At 35.5% G+C, this 5,220-nt stretch overlaps 1 non-coding gene across 1 annotated transcript; it reads left to right on the forward strand.

The window, feature by feature from the left end:
• Window positions 1-1,015: 1,015 nt before the first annotated feature.
• Window positions 1,016-1,123, forward strand: LOC127109530 (small nucleolar RNA R71). Its single transcript, XR_007796806.1, has one exon. It is a non-coding gene; the product is annotated as a small nucleolar RNA R71 (small nucleolar RNA).
• The last annotated feature ends 4,097 nt before the right edge of the window (window positions 1,124-5,220 follow it).

Here is a 5,220-nt window from a genome sequence, read left to right on the forward strand (position 1 = left end):
ACATCATTTCATCAAAAGTCTTTGAAGATTAAAAGATAAGATCAAAATGTTTTGCATCATAAAAATAGTACACAGTACAAGATCATCCTTCCGTCCACTATGCTAGTTTTGTGGGCTAAGGACAATACTATTGTACCATTTTGTCTCCTATATGCAAATCGTTACATAAATAGACAACTGTAATTTTCTATTCCAATTTTATTCTCCAACAGATATTTTAACTGCCTATATAAAGAAGACATGGAAGAATGGAAGAAGCTGCTAATTCACGGTGCTAAAACTACGCTCATACACACGTTTTTGATATAATAAATATTGTCCATGTATATTATTTATAAACATATAAGAGTTGTTGCTCATTATTGTGTAAGATATTCTTTGTATTAAAGTTGTGTTAATCTTCTTTCTTATAAGCATTCTTTATAAGCACAAACTTGTAAATCTCAAAGTTATTTGAGTGGTTTCCTTAAGTGACTAGTTTTAGTCAGATAGACTCAAGAATACAAAAATGATTTTTCTTTGTGGTGTATGTAATTAGGTTTTGATTATAGTAAATTAAGTCCTTACTGAGAAGGCGAAATCACCTTGGCAGGGTGGACTGGAGGTAACTTCGTTAATAGCAAACCAGTATAAAAATAACTTTGTTATTTTTCTTGTTCGTGTTATTGTTCTTTGAGTTGGTTTGAAAAAGCTTTTGTTTAGAAACCCAATTCAAACCCCTATTTCTTGAGTTTATTGCCACCTTCAAGGTTATCAATCTTCTGTATGAGGGTATCTACCATATCATTCACATGAATCAGGCCTCTCACTTCATACATATCGCCTTTCATTTGAGACTTCTCATAAGGGTGCACTTGTTACCCCACTGATAATGATTTTGGGCCATGTTTTCAATAATTTGGTAGGCCTCGGTGAAGGACTTGCCCATCAGAGCCCCTCTAGTCGCAACACCAACTGCCATCCTCGTGTTATAGAGGAGACAAATATAGAAAACATGGATAATTAACCATTATTTATGCCATGATGCATGCAAAGTCTCATAATGTCTTTGTACCTTTCTCAGGATTTAAAGATGGATTCTTCATTAGCTTGTCTAAAATAAGTGATTTCGTTTGTTAAAACTATCATTTTAGACAGCAGGAAATATCGGGCTAAGAATACCTTCTTGAGCTCATTCCATATAGTAATGGAATTGGCTGAGAGGGACTGTAGATAAGCTATGGCTTTGTCCCTAAGGGAAAAGGGGGGAATGTGTAGTCTAATGGCTTCTAGATTGACTTCATTAGTCTTTAACATGTCAGCATACTAAAGGAACACAAAAAGAAGTAGGTTCGGGTCCTCTGTAGGGCTTTCGGAGAACTGGTCCTACTGCACGATTTGCAATAGAGAGGGTTTAAGCTCAAAATTATTAGCTTGAATATTCGGGGGAGCAACACTCGAATGAGGCTCGTCCTGAGATGGGACGGAAAAGTCCTTAAGAGGACGCTCATCATTATTCGTAGCCATATGAATTGTGTATTGGGCGCGAAGTTGTTCTAATCAGCATCTAATTCAGAGTAAACGCTTAATTTTGTTAATCAGTTATTCTAACTCATCCCTGGATGAGCGGGTACTTGGCATACAACTGAGAAAGGGGAAATAAAAGAGTACAAAGAATTCCTTAGTCTATACAATGAAGCAACAAAATCACGATAATGACTATTTGGTCCCCGACAACGGTGCCAAAAACTTGGTAGGACCGCTAGTGCACGGAAATATCGTAGTATAGAAAAATAATCAAACCCACAGAGACCAATTATCAACCTATCGTTATTTATCGCTACAATGTAAATCTAAGGCTAATGATAATAATTTTTGGATGTAAAAGAAATGAAATAAGTTAATTTAAAATTCAATTAATAGACGGAGACTGGAATGAGGCCCTCGTCAACCAACAACACTTGAAAAGTCATTTAGTTTTATGATTAAATAAGGATAATATTTTCTTATAAGAAAAATAATTAATTTAAAGGAATTGTTCGCTTTTATGCAACCAGAACCAAATTTTTTCCTAAAATCTATATTGTAGCTTTTGCGTGTTCAGCGTGTTAAATTGCAAAACTTTATTTTTGGAAATTAATTACTTTTAATTATTCGAAATGTTGTTTATGGTGGAAAAATAAATTTAAAGGTATTATCGACTTACGCTCGTCTAATATCGGATTTTAAGCGCATAAACGTTCGCTTTCGCGTGTTCGTTTATGTTCTTAAATCCCTTTTTAAAAATTGTTATTTTTACTAATTAATTAAAAGATGCTTTCGCATTACAAATAATTAAAAAATGATTTTTTTCTAAGTTGGATATAGGTTTTATTCTTTCGAATCGAAACCGATATCTCTAAGTTATATTTTTGCAGTGAACATTTTAATCAAAAACATAATAAAATAAGTCCATAAACAAATCATATTTTAATCATAATTTTTACGATTTATATGTGAGCACCGTTGATATGAAGGTCCTCACAATTCAGATTCTATGAAATTAGCCGGACATGTTACAAATAGAATAGAGGAAATTAAATCTAAAATTCTAAACATACTACTTATAATAATATAATAATTGAGACACATAGAAGTGGTATAGAATAAGTAATAAAAACAGTAAATGAAGACCCTGGTATGTAGTGAACAATTACGTAAATAAATAAGAAAAAGCCCCAATTATGGTACAAATGAAATTCTGAATAAAAATTGAGGAAGCTAATGCCCACAAGATTACAGCTAGAATGATCCAATTACAATTTGGAAATTTGCAAAATCTTAATCTAAAGTGCATATATCTCTCAGTGTGAGAAAATAATCGCTTTAATAAAACTGAAATTCTACCTAAAATTAATTCTAAAAAACTTGGATATTATAACTAAATTCAAATGTCCTATTTATAATGCTAAAATTCGTACAAGGGTGTCCAAAATCGTGTAAGAGGAGTGGATAAATTGGTGGAAAAATACATTGTCAAGTTTGAAAACGTGGATAATTTTTATGAACTGCAGAACCATGATAAGCGTCATGGTCCTAACGCCTTGGTCATCATGAGTCATGGAAGGATGATGGGCATCATCTGGATGACGACCTACCTGTCATCTAGCTGGCAGTCAACTTCTTCTAGTTTTGTCTTATAGTGTCGATGATCTTCAGAGTGCCACGTCATGATAGATGTCATGTTGGCAAGGTGGGCATCATGATAGTGCATAATTGCATTTTTGCTACTGTTTTCACTGTTTCGCCTTGTTTTCTCGCATGTACACTCCTACAACCAAAATACATGAAACATATACCAAGTACAAGCATAAAATTATAAAAAGGAAAGGAAAATGACTCAAAATGGCATGTGAGTCGAGTCATAAATTATTTTATATGAGGAGGTGCATCAATAATAAGATACCTTACCTTAATTTGCTTGGCATTTTCTTCTGATTCAAAGATTTTCCTTAATATTGCATAACCCTTCACATGTACTTGTTTACCTGAAAATCCCACCAATGATCCTTTGAAGGGTTTTAGGTCTAGATCCAAATGAAGCCTCTAAAATGAATGTAGACGATGTATGCAGAGCTTCCTTGTTCAATCAAGACATTTTTAATCTCTTAGTTTATCACATCTCATAGTGATAACCATGTGATCATCGTTATGTGGATGGATGTCTCGCACGTCTTTCTCGGAGAAGGTGATATCGACTCCTATGATTTCTAGTTTGCCTAAATTAGAGTTAGTGGACGAACCCTTAATGGTTAGGAATTGGCGAGCGTACCTTTTTTCTGGTGGAACTAGTCTCTCTGCCTTTGAAAAATCATCATGCAATGGTATTAAGTGTGAAGCGATTAACACTATTATCGCCTCCCTTATTTGTCTCCTTTTATTTATTGGGTCCAAGACTTTCGAGGGCATATCGCCCCTAAAAATTAGATCTTTCTGGCCCCTGATAAGAGTCTCCCTTAACATATTTCTTGAAGTTCCCCTCTTGGTCAAACGTTTTATCTCCATGAGTTAAATACAGTTCTTAATATGGTGTCATTTGACTTTGTGGAACTTACACCAATGTTTAGGCTCGAGTCCAATGAAGACCACCTTTGGAGTTGGTGATTTGTGGATGTTGTGCACATGGAGGACTTCTCACCATATTTTCTCCTGATATGTGTTTAAGGGGTGTGAAGCTTTCAACGGGCTTCACACTTCACTTAAACGTCATTTTTTCCCTAACGGGTGATGTGCATTGACCCCTTTGCATGTTGTCATTAAGGTAAGCACATTATTTTGCATCCATGGCCTTCTTCTCAATGTTTATTTCCTTTCCCTTTATGTAACATTCTTCCTATGTCACCACCTCGACTAAGGATGTTGCTAATCTATGGGTGAAGGATTTGTTAAAGAGTTTTGGCCTGAGCACAGTCTGGAATGTTGTTATGAATAATTTTTGGTTTGGATGAATCATCTTGATTTTCACATCATTGAAGCGGCTGAGCTATTCCCTCAGGAATTCAGAGGGGCATTGGCGAATGTTAAAGAGACTAGTGGCAGACATATTTTATTCCTACTCACCGCAAATTGATGAACTAGCTTTTTTTACCAAGTCTTGATAGTTGGTGATGGAGAGCCGAGGCAAGCCCATATACCACTTTAGAGTTGCGTCTATGAAGGGGCCCGATATGATCTTTCACTTTAAGGAGTCAGGGGCTCCAATGATGGCCATTTGCATGTTGATGGAGGCGACATGTCCATACAATTCGCTATTGTAAGACCCCAATTTTGTCCCTAAGATCCCTCATGGCATCATATCATAGCATTACATTGCCTCAAGGATCTTTGTGCACCTTGCCTCCTTACCGAATACCTATCATCTCTAGCTGACCCCTATAAAAACCCGGGCATTTGTTATCATCCAGGACACCGCCATTAGGACATAGACATTCACATGCACTTTGTACTTTGATTGTTATTTTTGATGTATTCAGTTCTCTATTTTACTTGTTCTTAATTAATGATTATTGCTCAGAAATGATATTGGTGTCATATTATTATCTGTTTGTGTTATTTCTTGTGAAATTTCCCTGTTATGTTGAATAATCATTCTGTGTCTCTTTTTGATGCTGTCAAAGGGGGAGAAAAGTGTACAAAGCAGGCAGCCAAAAATGCCCACAACTAACAGTCGCTTTCTGCAGATAGCCTTAGATTACAAAAGAA

This window comes from Lathyrus oleraceus, chromosome 7 (assembly GCF_024323335.1).
Source record: "Lathyrus oleraceus cultivar Zhongwan6 chromosome 7, CAAS_Psat_ZW6_1.0, whole genome shotgun sequence".
In the NCBI taxonomy this organism is placed as follows: domain Eukaryota; kingdom Viridiplantae; phylum Streptophyta; class Magnoliopsida; order Fabales; family Fabaceae; genus Lathyrus; species Lathyrus oleraceus.